General features: G+C 41.5%; 1 protein-coding gene across 1 annotated transcript in view; it reads right to left on the bottom strand.

Moving 5' to 3' along the window:
• Positions 1 to 14,579, bottom strand: part of LOC128635700 (low-density lipoprotein receptor-related protein 5) — a 1,026,620-nt gene extending 1,012,041 nt beyond the window's left edge. Inside the window, exon 1 of the mRNA XM_053688826.1 lies at positions 14,199 to 14,579. The gene's annotated coding sequence lies outside the window, so the exon portion shown is untranslated. The remainder of the gene's footprint in view (positions 1 to 14,198) is intronic.
• Positions 14,580 to 15,806: the final 1,227 nt, after the last annotated feature.

Below are 15,806 nucleotides of genomic sequence, written 5' to 3' on the forward strand. Positions count from 1 at the left end.
CCCTAGTAGAATGAGCCATAATTCTTTCAGGAGGCTGCTGTCCAGCAGTCTCATATGCCAGGCGGATGATACTTCTCAGCCAAAAAAGAAAGAGAGGTAGCCGTAGCTTTCTGACCCCTACGCTTTCCAGAATAAACAATGAATAATGAAGATGATTGACAGAAATCCTTAGTTTGCCTGTAAGTAAAAACTTTAAGGCACGGACCATGTCCAAGTTATGTAACAGACGCTCCTTCTTAGAAGAAGGATTAGGACACAAGGAAGGAACAACAATTTCCTGATTAATATTCTTATTCGAAACAGACCTTAGGAAGGAACCCATGTTTGGGTACATAAAACCACCTTACCAGAAGTGAAATATGAGATAAGGCGAAGCACACTGTAATGCTGAGCGAAGAAATAGCAACCAAAAACAGAACTTTCCAAGATAATAGTTTAATATCTATGGAATGCATAGGGTTCAAACGGAACCCCTTGCAGAACTCGAAAGAACTAAATTCAAAACTCCAGGGAGGAGTAATGGGTCTAAATACAGGCTTAATTCTAGATAGAGCCTGACAAAAAGACGGAACATCTGATACATTTGCCAAGACGTTTGTGAAACAGAATTGACAAAGGCTGAAATTTTGTCCTTTAAGGAACTCGCTGATAACCCTTTTCTCCAATCCTTCTTGGAGAAAAGACAAAATCCTAGGAATCCTAACTGTTCCTCCATGATACCCCTTGGATTCACACCAATAAAGATATTTACGCCATATCTTATGATAGATCTTTCTTTTGACAGGCTTTCTAGCCTGTATCAAAGTATTGATAACTGAATCAGAGAATCCTCCGCTTCGATAAAATCAAGCGTTCAATCTCCATGCAGTCAGTTGCAGAGAGAATTAGATTTTGGATGTTGGCAAGGACCTTGAATGAGAAGGTCCTGTCTCAACTGAAGTTCCACCAGTGGCAGAGAGACATGTCCACTAGATCCGCATACCAAGTCCTAGCGTGGCCACGCAGGCGCTATCAGGATCACTGGAAGCTCTCTCCTGTTTGATTCGAGCAATCACGCTGGGAGGAGAGGAAACAGCGGAAATACATAAGCTAGGCTGAACAACCAAGGTACTGCCAAGGCATCTATCAGTTCGGGCCTGAGGATCCCTTGACCGGGATCCTTATCTTGGAAGCTTGCATTCTGACGAGATGCCATCAAATCCAATTCCGGGGGTCCTGCCCCATCTGAGAATCAATGAGGCAAATACCCTCCGGGTGAAGTTCCCACTCCCCCGGACAGATGACAAGAGTGGGGCCCTGCCCCAAGCTGATTATCTTGATACTTCTAATCATCGCTAAGGAACTCCTTGTTCCCCCCTGATGATTGACATATGCTACAGTCGTTATGTTGTCCGACTGGAATCTTATGAATTTGGCAAGAGCCAACGGACAGGACAACAGGAAAAAAACAGGCTTTTTCTTTCTTGGTGTTCACGACAGATATCAACATGTTTCGCCAGCAACTCTGCTTTATCAGAGATGATCTTGAGTAAAGCCAGGGTTGCTGCAAACGTGTTGATATCTGTGTGAACACCAAGAAAGTAAAAAGCCTGTTTTTTTCCTGCGTACAGAAGTACTTAAGTGCAGGAGATTGAGGAACTACAAACACAAAAGCTAACTTGCGCAAGTTACAGAAACAAAAGGATTGTCTACAGTGTTGGTGCTGTAATCAGAGCACTTCTACAAAGGACCAGTGACAAGGTAACACAAAGAAAATTACCTACCGGAACCCCTTGTCTGAGAGTCAAACTGAAGACACATAGGAACCGCCGGGAAGCCGTGAGTAGTAACAGCTCACAAGAGAGGGTAAGAAAATCACCCTAAACACTGTTTGAACATTCCTTTTCTACAAATTAAGCTCACTGAGGATACGAAGGGGTAACTGTGAAACCGTAATATATCACAACATAAATATAAGGATAAAGAACACAGCCCTCAGTAATTTATCTCCAATTACTTACAAAGTCTTTGATGAACTTTTTAGATACACAAAATTACAACCAATATAAGTAAACAGCCATTGTGGGGGACACCATTTATAATCAGTCTTGCATTTAAATTGTTTTTAACTAATTGTTAGTTTTTGCTACATATTTGTAATTTTAAAGTTGATGAAATATAGATATAAAATATCAAATAGACAAATATTAATTGTGTTGAAATAAAAGAATACATTCTATGTAAAATCTTTGAACAAAGGATACAAAAGAGCAGATAAATCCTCTTATTTGTGTATGAAACAAATGTATATCTGAATTTTAGAAATTTTATGAATTGATCGATATAGTGTTGCAACACTTAGGGGATTGTGATTTATTTTTATCTTGGTGATTATCATGTTTTTATTTTGAAAATAAATTGTAGAAGAATTTTTCACTTATTCTGTCCAAGGGTCCATTTTTTTCTACATATTTAGCTAACGACTTCCATACACACCTTTATCCCTTTTGCAGATTAAGCGCCTAATCTCCCATAACTTTGTCACTTTATACACCTTTCTATCTGGGGAAGTAGATAGTAGGAGAATAGGGCAAGGGATATTAACTCTTAAGCGCTAGTTTATTTAACCCCCCTTTTTTGAAAGCAAAAGAATGGGTCAATGGATCTGCGGGAAAAGGTAGTTGAACTGTATAAAAACAAGAAAGGGATATAAAAAGATATCCAAGGAAATGAGAATGCAAATCAGCAGTGTTCAAACTCTAATAAATAAGTGGAAAATGAAGGGTTATGTTGAAACCAAACCACAGTCAGGTAGACCAACTAAAATTTCGGGCCACAACTGCCAGGAAAATTGTTCGGGATGCAAAGACAAACCCACAAATAACTTCAGGTGAAATACAGGACATGTGTGTGTGGCTTCAAGATGCACAATAAGGAGGCACTTGAAGAAAAATGGGCTGCATGGTCGAGTCGCCAGAAGAAAGCCATTACTACGCAAATGCCGACAAAGTATCCCGCTTACAATACGCCAAACAGCACAGAGACAAGCCTCAAACCTTCTGGCACAGTCATTTGGAATGATGAGACCAAAATTGAGCTTTTTGGCCACAACCATAAACGCTACATTTGGAGAGGAGTCAACAAGGCCTATTATGAAAGGTACAACCATTCCTACTGTGAAACACGGAGGTGGATCTCTGATGTTTTGGGGATGTGTGATCTACAAAGGCACAAGAAATATGGTTTAGAATTGATGGCAAGATGAATGCAGTATGTTATCATAACCCCTCATTTCCACTTCTTGATTAGAGTTTGAACACTGCTGAGTTGCATTCTCAATTACTTGGATATCTTTTATTTCCCTTTCCTGTTTTATATAGTTCAACTACCTTTTCCCACAGATCCTTTGACAATTCTTTTTCTTTCCCCATGACTCAGAATCCAGAAAACGTCAGTGCAGCACTGGATGAAAGATGCAAGGGTCTGTCTAGAGTCCAGAAACTCATTGACCCTTAATACACACACACTAATTACAAACAAACAGGATCACAGGTGAGGGTGGTTACCTTTAATAGCCAGTCATACTCCTTTGTGTCAACTTATGTGCATGTTATCAGGGCCAAAATCACCAGGGTATGTAAACTTTTCATCAGGGTCATTGGGTAGTTTCTGTTGTCATTATGATTTAAAAAGGAAATTTATGCTTACCTGAAAAATTTATTTCTTTAACGATACGACGAGTCCACGGATTTCATCCTTACTTATGGGATATCGCCTCCTGTTTTAGCAGAAGTGGCAAAGAGCACCACAGCAGAGCTGTTAAATAGCTCCTCCCCTCCCTCCTCCAGTCATTCGACCGAAGTTAGGAAGAGAAAGGAAAAACCAAGGTGCAGAGGTGACTGAAGTTTAACAAAAAATAGAAAATAAAAAACCTGTCTTTAGAAAAACAGGGTGGGCTGTGGACTCGTCGTATTGTAAAAGAAATAAATTTATCAGGCAAGCATAAATTTTCCTTTTCTTTACAAGATACGACGAGTCCACGATTTCATCCTTACTTATGGGATACAATACCAAAGCTATAGGACACGGATGAAAGGGAGGGACAAGACAGGAACCTAAACGGAAGGCACCACTGCTTGAGAACTTTCCTCCCAAAAACAGCCTCAGAAGAAGCAAAAGTATCAAATTTGGAAAAAATGTGAAGAGACGACCAAGTTGCAGCCTTACAAATCTGTTCAACAGATACATTGTTTTTAAATGCCCATGAGGAAGCCACGGCCCTAGTACAAATGAGCCATAATTCTATCAGGAGGCTGCTGTCCAGCAGTCTCATATGCAAAACGGATGATACTCTTCAGCCAGAAAGAAAGAGGTAGTTTCCTCAAGTTCAGACATGTTAAACAGACTAGTAATAGCAATAACAGTCGTTCTTTAGATGAAGTATTGAGCTCTGAAGTCAAATTACATAGACAAAATATTTGTACCAAAAAGTGTACTTGCGCCTTTAAATAATAAAAAGCACAACAATTTTCTGTTATCTTTAAAACGGCGTTTGTGTCAATAAAAGCTGTTCTAATGTGCCCAAAAATAACTTAATTGTATTGCACCCACTTGCTTAGATGTATAAAAGCAATATAAAAACGATATAACCGTTGTAATAAATCTATTTATTCAGGCCTCTTCCACCTGCGCCACAGCTCCGCTGTGGCGCCTACCTGCCCCCCGGAATACACTGCTGTTTGACACTTTAGAGCCCTGCAATAGGCAAAACAAGTTAGGCCCCCACTGGAGCCCAGGGACTTTGCTTCTATGCAATCCGGATGGTACTGCGCGTGTGAGCGCGAAAATAGGGCCCCGCCCTCCGTGGGCATAACACTGGCCGTAACAGAGACCCGCATGGGTCAGAAAAAAAACCAAACATGTCGTAGTTAATAAAAAAAAAAAAGCTATGTGCCCCTCTTACACGTCGCACCAAAATCAAGCCCAATAGCATGACAAAAAACTGTGCTCCCTTAGGCCCAATATATGTATGATAATGGACCGTTCAGAAACCCGCATCTCCCAGCGTGTAGCCCATACAGATAAAGTCTCATAAGCATAAATAGACTTGTTTTGTGAAATTTTTAGACATTTAGCAGTCAATACAAAAGGGTATCATATATGGTAGTGCATACTGCTTACCCCTCCCCAGATAGGGAATAATGTCAGCCTGATGTATCTAGTCTCCCCCAGAACTAAATGACTGAAACATACCTCAATGCTGCTTGTAGCATGACACGGTTCTCCACACTGAAGATATTTCTTTACACTACCATCAACTGCTCTGTGGGAACCAGCATGGATCTTAGATAACATTTGCTAAGATCATCAACATCAGGGCAGAAAATAAAATGTCTCCACTCCTCTTGGGAAGTTATAGACTGACGATTTTCTCCCTGAGGAAAACAGTACTCACTGGCACCATTTTAAAAATAAAACTTATTGAGTGAAGAATCTAAAACTAACACAAGCAAAGAGAATGACTGGAGGTGTGAGGGAGGGGAGGAGCTATATACAGCTCTGCTGGTGGTGCTCTTTGCCACTTCGCTGCTAAACAGGAGGGCGATATTCCATAAGAAGGATGAAATCCGTGGACTCGTCGTATCTTGTTAAAGAAAAGAGTAAACACAGTTGATTGATAATAAATGGCTTCAGCCAAACACTAACCATGAGTGAAAGAAAAACAGAATTTATGTTTACCTGATAAATTACTTTCTCCAACGGTGTGTCCGGTCCACGGCGTCATCCTTACTTGTGGGATATTCTCTTCCCCAACAGGAAATGGCAAAGAGCCCAGCAAAGCTGGTCACATGATCCCTCCTAGGCTCCGCCTTCCCCAGTCATTCGACCGACGTAAAAGGAGGAATATTTGCATAGGAGAAACCATATGATACCGTGGTGACTGTAGTTAAAGAAAATAAATTATCAGACCTGATTAAAAAAAACCAGGGCGGGCCGTGGACCGGACCACACCGTTGGATAAAGTAATTTATCAGTTAAACATAAATTCTGTTTTCTCCAACATTGGTGTGTTCGGGTCCACGGCGTCATCCTTACTTGTGGGAACCAATACCAAAGCTTTAGGACACGGATGAAGGGAGGGAGCAAATCAGGTCACCTAGATGGAAGGCACCACGGCTTGCAAAACCTTTCTCCCAAAAAATAGCCTCAGAAGAAGCAAAAGTATCAAACTTGTAAAATTTAGTAAAAGTGTGCAGTGAAGACCAAGTCGCTGCCTTACATATCTGATCAACAGAAGCCTCGTTCTTGAAGGCCCATGTGGAAGCCACAGCCCTAGTGGAATGAGCTGTGATTCTTTCAGGAGGCTGCCGTCCGGCAGTCTCGTAAGCCAATCTGATGATGCTTTTAATCCAAAAAGAGAGAGAGGTAGAAGTTGCTTTTTGACCTCTCCTTTTACCAGAATAAACAACAAACAAGGAAGATGTTTGTCTAAAATCCTTTGTAGCATCTAAATAGAATTTTAGAGCACGAACTACATCCAAATTGTGCAACAAACGTTCCTTCTTTGAAACTGGATTCGGACACAAAGAAGGCACGACTATCTCCTGGTTAATGTTTTTGTTAGAAACAACTTTCGGAAGAAAACCAGGTTTAGTACGCAGAACCACCTTATCTGCATGGAACACCAGATAAGGAGGAGAACACTGCAGAGCAGATAATTCTGAAACTCTTCTGCTAGAAGAAATTGCAACCAAAAACAAAACTTTCCAAGATAATAACTTAATATCAACGGAATGTAAGGGTTCAAACGGAACCCCCTGAAGAACTGAAAGAACTAAATTGAGACTCCAAGGAGGAGTCAGAGGTTTGTAAACAGGCTTGATTCTAACCAGAAGCCTGAACAAAGGCTTGAACATCTGGCACAGCTGCCAGCTTTTTGTGAAGTAACACAGACAAGGCAGAAATCTGTCCTTTCAAAGAACTTGCAGATAATCCTTTCTCCAAACCCTCTTGAAGAAAGGATAGAATCTTAGGAATTTTTGATCTTGTCCCAAGGGAATCCTTTAGATTCACACCAATAGATATATTTTTTCCATATTTTGTGGTAGATTTTTCTAGTTACAGGCTTTCTGGCCTGAACAAGAGTATCAATGACAGAATCTGAGAACCCTCGCTTTGATAAGATCAAGCGTTCAATCTCCAAGCAGTCAGTTTGGAGTGAGACCAGATTCGGATGTTCGAAACGGAACCTTGAACAAGAAGGTCTCGTCTCAAAGGTAGCTTCCATGGTGGAGCCGATGAGATATTCACCAGGTCTGCATACCAAGTCCTGCGTGGCCACGCAGGAGCTATCAAGATCACCGATGCCCTCTCCTGATTGATCCTGGCTACCAGCCTGGGAATGAGAGGAAACGGCGGGAATGCATAAGGTAGTTTGAAGGTCCAAGGTGCTACTAGTGCATCTACTAGAGTCGCCTTGGGATCCCTGGATCTGGACCCGTAGCAAGGAACCTTGAAGGTTCTGACGAGAGGCCATCAGATCCATGTCTGGAATGCCCCACAGTTGAGTGATTTGGGCAAAGATTTCCGGATGGAGTTCCCCACTCCCCCCGGATGAAATGTCCTGACGACTCAGAAAATCCGCTTCCCAGTTTTCCACTCCTGGAATGTGGATTGCAGACAAGTGGCAGGAGTGAGTCTCTCCGCCCATTGAATGATTTTGGTCACTCTTCCTTCGCCAGGGAACTCCTTGTTCCCCCTTGATGGTTGATGTACGCAACAGTCGTCATGTTGTCTGATTGAAACCGTATGAACTTGGTCTTTGCTAGCTGAGGCCAAGCCTTGAGAGCATTGAAAATCGCTCTCAGTTCCAGAATATTTATCGGGAGAGTAGATTCTTCCCGAGACCAAAGACCCTGCGCTTTCAGGGGTCCCAGACCGCGCCCCAGCCCCACTAGACTGGCGTCGGTCGTGACAATGACCCACTCTGGTCTGCGGAAGCTCATCCCCTGTGACAGGTTGTCCAGGGACAGCCACCAACTGAGTGAATCTCTGGTCCTCTGATCTACTTGTATCGTCGGAGACAAGTCTGTATAGTCCCCCATTCCACTGACTGAGCATGCACAGTTGTAATGGTCTTAGATGAATTCGCGCAAAAGGAACTATGTCCATTGCCGCTACCATCAAACCTATTACTTCCATGCACTGCGCTATGGAAGGAAGAGGAACAGAATGAAGTATTTGACAAGAGTTTAGAAGTTTTGATTTTCTGGCCTCTGTCAGAAAAATCCTCATTTCTAAAGAGTCTATTATTGTTCCCAAGAAGGGAACCCTTGTTGACGGAGATAGAGAACTTTTTTCTACGTTCATTTCCACCCGTGAGATCTGAGAAAGGCCAGGACAATGTCCGTGTGGGCCCTTTGCTTGTGGAAGGGGACGACGCTTGAATCAGAATGTCGTCCAAGTAAGGGTACTACTGCAATGCCCCTTGGTCTTAGCACCGCTAGAAGGGACCCTAGTACCTTTGTGAAAATTCTTGGAGCAGTGGCTAATCCGAACGGAAGTGCCACAAACTGGTAATGCTTGTCCAGAAATGCGAACCTTAGGAACCGATGATGTTCCTTGTGGATAGGAATATGTAGATACGCATCCTTTAAATCCACCGTGGTCATGAATTGACCTTCCTGGATGGAAGGAAGAATTGTTCGAATGGTTTCCATTTTGAACGATGGAACCTTGAGAAACTTGTTTAGGATCTTGAGATCTAAGATTGGTCTGAATGTTCCCTCTTTTTGGGAACTACGAACAGATTGGAGTAGAACCCCATCCCTTGTTCTCCTAAAGGAACAGGATGAATCACTCCCATTTTTAACAGGTCTTCTACACAATGTAAGAATGCCTGTCTTTTTATGTGGTCTGAAGACAATTGAGACCTGTGGAACCTCCCCCTTGGGGGAAGCCCCTTGAATTCCAGAAGATAACCTTGGGAGACTATTTCCTAGCGCCCAAGGATCCAGAACATCTCTTGCCCAAGCCTGAGCGAAGAGAGAGAGTCTGCCCCCCACCAGATCCGGTCCCGGATCGGGGGCCAACATCTCATGCTGTCTTGGTAGCAGTGGCAGGTTTCTTGGCCTGCTTTCCTTTGTTCCAGCCTTGCATTGGCCTCCAGGCTGGCTTGGCTTGAGAAGTATTACCCTCTTGCTTAGAGGACGTAGCACTTGGGGCTGGTCCGTTTCTGCGAAAGGGACGAAAATTAGGTTTATTTTTTGTCTTGAAAGACTTATCCTGAGGAAGGGCGTGGCCCTTGCCCCCAGTGATATCAGAAATAATCTCTTTCAAGTCAGGGCCAAACAGCGTTTTCCCCCATGAAAGGAATGTTAAGCAATTTGTTCTTGGAAGACGCATCCGCTGACCAAGATTTTTAGCCAAAGCGCTCTGCGCGCCACAATAGCAAAACCAGAATTTTTCGCCGCTAACCTAGCCAATTGCAAAGTGGCGTCTAGGGTGAAAGAATTAGCCAATTTGAGAGCATGAATTCTGTCCATAATCTCCTCATAAGAAGAATTATTATTGAGCGCCTTTTCTAGTTCATCGAACCAGAAACACGCTGCTGTAGTGACAGGAACAATGCATGAAATTGGTTGTAGAAGGTAACCTTGCTGAACAAACATCTTTTTAAGCAAACCCTCTAATTTTTTATCCATAGGATCTTTGAAAGCACAACTATCTTCTATGGGTATAGTGGTGCGTTTGTTTAGAGTAGAAACCGCCCCCTCGACCTGGGGACTGTCTGCCATAAGTCCTTTCTGGGGTCGACCATAGGAAACAATTTTTTAAATATGGGGGGAGGGACGAAAGGTATACCGGGCCTTTCCCATTCTTTATTTACAATGTCCGCCACCGCTTGGGTATAGGAAAAGCTTCGGGGGGGCCCCGGGACCTCTAAGAACTTGTCCATTTTACATAATTTCTCTGGAACGACCAAATTCTCACAATCATCCAGAGTAGATAACACCTCCTTAAGCAGAGCGCGGAGATGTTCCAATTTAAATTTAAATGTAATCACATCAGGTTCTGCTTGTTGAGAAATTTTCCCTGAATCTGAAATTTCTTCCCTCAGACAAAGACCTCCCTGGCCCCCTCAGACTGTGTAGGGGCACTTCAGAACCAATATCATCAGCGTCCTCATGCTCTTCAGTATTCTCTAAAACAGAGCAGTCGCGCTTTCGCTGATAAGTGGGGCATTTTGGCTAAAATGTTTTTGATAGAATTATCCATTACAGCCGTTAATTGTTGCATAGTAAGGAGTATTGGCGCACTAGATGTACTAGGGGCCTCCTGTGTGGGCAAGACTGGTGTAGACGAAGGAGGGGATGATGCAGTACCATGCTTACTCCCCTCACTTGAGGAATCATCTTGGGCATCATTTTCTCTAAATTTTGTGTCACATAAATCACATCTATTTAAATGAGAAGGAACCTTGGCTTCCCCACATTCAGAACACAGTCTATCTGGTAGTTCAGACATGTTAAACAGGCATAAACTTGATAACAAAGTACAAAAAACGTTTTAAAATAAACCGTTACTGTCACTTTAAATTTTAAACTGAACACACTTTATTACTGCAATTGTGGAAAAAGTATGAAGGAATTGTTCAAAATTCACCAAAATTTCACCACAGTGTCTTAAAGCCTTAAAAGTATTGCACACCAAATTTGGAAGCTTTAACCCTTAAAATAACGGAACCGGAGCCGTTTTTATATTTAACCCCTTTACAGTCCCTGGGTCTCAGCATTGCTGAGACCCAACCAAGCCCAAAGGGGGAATACGATACCAAATGACGCCTTCAGAAAGTCTTTTCTATGTATCAGAGGCTCCTCACACATGCATCTGCATGTCATGCTTCCCAAAAACAAGTGCGCAATAGAGGCGCGAAAATGAGACTCTGCCTATGATTAGGGAAAGCCCCTAGAGAATAAGGTGTCCAATACAGTGCCTGCCGGTTATTTTACATAATTCCCAAGATTAAAATAATTCCTCAAGGCTATGGAGTATAAAATATGCTTATATATAAATCGATTTAGCCCAGAAAATGTCTACAGTCTTAAAAGCCCTTGTGAAGCACTTTTTTTTCTTTCTGTAATAAAAATGGCTTACCGGATCCCATAGGGAAAATGACAGCTTCCAGCATTACATCGTCTTGTTAGAATGTGTCATACCTCAAGCAGCAAAAGTCTGCTCACTGTTCCCCCAACTGAAGTTAATTCCTCTCAACAGTCCTGTGTGGAAACAGCCATCGATTTTAGTAACGGTTGCTAAAATCATTTTCCTCTTACAAACAGAAATCTTCATCTCTTTTCTGTTTCAGAGTAAATAGTACATACCAGCACTATTTTAAAATAAACTCTTGATTGAATAATAAAAACTACAGTTAAACACTAAAAAACTCTAAGCCATCTCCGTGGAGATGTTGCCTGTACAACGGCAAAGAGAATGACTGGGGAAGGCGGAGCCTAGGAGGGATCATGTGACCAGCTTTGCTGGGCTCTTTGCCATTTCCTGTTGGGGAAGAGAATATCCCACAAGTAAGGATGACGCCGTGGACCGGACACACCTATGTTGGAGAAAGTTTGTGCGTTATCATTCATATTCTCTGAAAAATGGCCAAGAAATCAAATTCTGCCAGGGTATGTAAACTTATGAGTCACAACTGTATGTATGTGTATATATATATATATATATATATATATATACATATACATACGTTGATTGGAGTAGCCGTGTTAGTCAGATATATATATATATACACACACATACGTTGATTGGAGTAGCCGTGTTAGTTATGTATGTATGTATGTATGTATGTATGTATGTATGTATGTATGTATGTATGTATATGTATATATATATATATATATATATATATATATATATATATATATACACACATACACCACACACAGGGAGTGCAGAATTATTAGGCAAATGAGTATTTTGACCACATCATCCTCTTTATGCATGTTCTCTTACTCCAAGGCTGTATAGGCTCGAAAGCCTACTACCAATTAAGCATATTAGGTGATGTGCATCTCTGTAATGAGAAGGGGTGTGGTCTAATGACATCAACACCCTATATCAGGTGTGGCATAATTATTAGGCAACTTCCTTTCCTTTGGCAAAATGGGTCAAAAGAAGGACTTGACAGGCTCAGAAAAGTCAAAAATAGTGAGATATCTTGCAGAGGGATGCAGCACTCTTAAAATTGCAAAGCTTCTGAAGCGTGATCATCGAACAATCAAGCGTTTCATTCAAAATAGTCAACAGGGTCGCAAGAAGTGGTGTGGAAAAACCAAGGCGCAAAATAACGGCCCATGAACTGAGAAAAGTCAAGCGTGCAGCTGCCAAGATGCCACTTGCCACTAGTTTGGCCATATTTAAGAGCTGCAACATCACTGGAGTGCCCAAAAGCACAAGGTGTGCAATACTCAGAGACATGGCCAAGGTAAGAAAGGCTGAAAGACTACAACCACTGAACAAGACACACAAGCTGAAACGTCAAGACTGGGCCAAGAAATATCTCAAGACTGATTTTTCTAAGGTTTTATGGACTGATGAAATGAGAGTGAGTCTTGATGGGCCAGTGGATGGGCCCGTGGCTGGATTGGTAAAGGGCAGAGAGCTCCAGTCCGACTCAGACGCCTGCAAGGTGGAGGTGGAGTACTGGTTTGGGCTGGTATCATCAAAGATGAGCTTGTGGGGCCTTTTCGGGTTGAGGATGGAGTCAACTCAACTCACAGTCCTACTGCCAGTTTCTGGAAGACACCTTCTTCAAGCAGTGGTACAGGAAGAAGTCTGCATCCTTCAAGAAAAACATGATTTTCATGCAGGACAATGCTCCATCACACGCGTCCAAGTTCTCCACAGCGTGCTGGGCAAGAAAGGGTATAAAAGAAGAAAATCTAATGACATGGCCTCCTTGTTCACCTGATCTGAACCCCATTGAGAACCTGTGGTCCATCATCAAATGTGAGATTTACAAGGAGGGAAAACAGTACACCTCTCTGAACAGTGTCTGGGAGGCTGTGGTTGCTGCTGCACGCAATGTTGATGGTGAACAGATCAAAACACTGACAGAATCCATGGATGGCAGGCTTTTGAGTGTCCTTGCAAAGAAAGGTGGCTATATTGGTCACTGATTTGTTTTTGTTTTGTTTTTGAATGTCAGAAATGTATATTTGTGAATGTTGAGATGTTATATTGGTTTCACTGGTAAAAATAAATAATTGAAATGGGTATATATTTGTTTTTTGTTAAGGTTGCCTAATAATTATGCACAGTAATAGTCACCTGCACACACAGATATCCCCCTAAAATAGCTATAACTAAAAACAAACTAAAAACTACTTCCAAAAAATATTCAGCTTTGATATTAATGAGTTTTTTGGGTTCATTGAGAACATGGTTGTTGTTCAATAATAAAATTAATCCTCAAAAATACAACTTGCCTAATAATTCTGCACTCCCTGTATATATATATATATATATATATATATATATATATTATATAATATATATAATATATATATATATATATACACATATATATACACATATATATATTATATACACACACACATACATACACACGTTGATTGGAGTAGCCGTGTTAGTCCAGAGATTTAGATATCAAAATTATTGAGCAATGATACTTTTTTATTGGACTAACTATACATTTATAAGATGACAAGCTTTCGGAAGAGTTCCTTCCTTTTTCAAGTCTGAAGCAATACTGACCAATTTGATGGAATTTACAGATTATATCTTAAAACACAGGCTAAAAAGACAAAGTGTTACAGAGGTCTGAATGCAGGGGGGAGGAGGGTTGTCGTAAAAATCATGATGGGGGTTTAGGAGACAGGCAGATAGTGTCAGTAAAAGATTACAGGCAGGAGAAAAAATATGGTAATACACACAGTATATACTGACATAAAATTATATATCAACATAGAATCAATATGAATAAAGATGGCAAAGTATGTATACAGGGGAATATAAAATAGTCAAAGTGTGGGACAGACTTACCTGCGTACCTATGCATAGAGAGTGTGGAATATACAATGTAATGGACTACAGTATATGAAAGTACATTACAAAAAATGTTGATAATGGGTTAAGAAACACACACACATCTAAATAAATAAAAGGCATCAACATCTTACCCATGAGCTGGATCCAAAGCTATGGCTCGTGGTTGATCCAAGTCTTCCCAGAAGAGCACCTTCCTGTACGTGCCATTGATGTTGGCCACCTCTATCCTGTTGGTTTCAGAGTCCGTCCAGTAGAGCTTTCTGCTTATCCAGTCACAGGCCAGACCATCGGGTGACACTAAGCCAGAGACGACAACTGTCTGCACATTGTCACTCTGTTATAAACAGTCTGTTTGATGGATTCCTCACTGACATCCGTCCAATAAATGATACCTTGTGTGTATAGAAAATCCACGGCAGCTGCATCTTCTAGGCCACTCACCACAACTGTAGATTCCACCTTTGACTGCGCATCCACCAATCTGACATCCTGACGGTTAGCAAAAAAGCAACAAAGGAGATGCTGAGGGGAGGAAACAAAGACAGAATTAATATAGTTTATCATACAGTGATGTGCAGTCACTAGAGGCAGGTGAGGCAGGACTTCACCTCTCATATGGGCAAAAATATATATTTTTTTTATTGGCTTTTAAAAAAAAAAAAAAAAAAAAAAAATGTATGCTTACCTGATAAAATGTATTTATCTTGTGGTGTATCCAGTCCACGGGTTCATCCATTACTTGTGGGATATTCTCCTTCCCAACAGGAAGCTGCAAGAGGACACCCACAGCAGAGCTGTCTATATAGCTCCTCCCCTAACTGCCACCCCCAGTCATTCGACCAAAGACAAGCAAGAAAAAAAGGAGAAAACTATAGGGTGCAGTGGTGGACTGTAGTTTAAAAATAAAAAACACCTGCCTAAAAATGACAGGGCGGGCCGTGGACTGGATACACCACAAGAGAAATAAATTTATCAGGTAAGCATAAATTTTGTTTTCTCTTGTAAAGGTGTATCCAAGTCCACGGGTTCATCCATTACTTGTGAGATACCAATACCAAAGCTATAGGACACGGATGAAGGAAGGGACAAGGCAGGCACTTAAACGGAGGGCACCACTGCCTGTAAGACCTTTCTCCCAAAAATAGCCTCCGAAGAAGCAAAAGTATCGAATTTGTAGAATTTAGAAAAAGTATGAAGCGAAGACCAAGTCGCCGCCTTACAAATCTGTTCAACAGAGGCCTCATTTTTAAAAGCCCATGTGGAAGCCACCGCTCTAGTGGAATGAGCTGTAATTCTTTCAGGAGGCTGCTGGCCAGCAGTCTCATAAGCTAAACGGATTATGCTTCTCAGCCAAAAAGAAAGAGAAGTTGCCAAAGCCTTTTGGCCTCTCCTCTGTCCAGAGTAGACAACAAACAGAGCAGATGTTTGACAAAAATCCTTCGTAGCTTGTAAATAAAACTTTAAAGCACGAACCACATCAAGATTGTGTAAAAGACGTTCCTTCTTTGAGGAAGGATTAGGACATAATGAAGGAACAACAATCTCCTGATTGATATTCTTATTAGATACTACCTTAGGAAGAAACCCAGGTTTGGTACGCAAAACTACCTTATCTGCATGGAAAATCAGATAAGGGGGAATCACACTGTAAAGCAGAAAACTCTGAAACTCTTCGAGCCGAGGAGATAGCTATTAGAAACAGAACTCTCCAAGATAAAAGTTTAATATCTATGGAATGC

The sequence above is a fragment of the Bombina bombina genome, chromosome 7, assembly GCF_027579735.1.
Source record: "Bombina bombina isolate aBomBom1 chromosome 7, aBomBom1.pri, whole genome shotgun sequence".
In the NCBI taxonomy this organism is placed as follows: domain Eukaryota; kingdom Metazoa; phylum Chordata; class Amphibia; order Anura; family Bombinatoridae; genus Bombina; species Bombina bombina.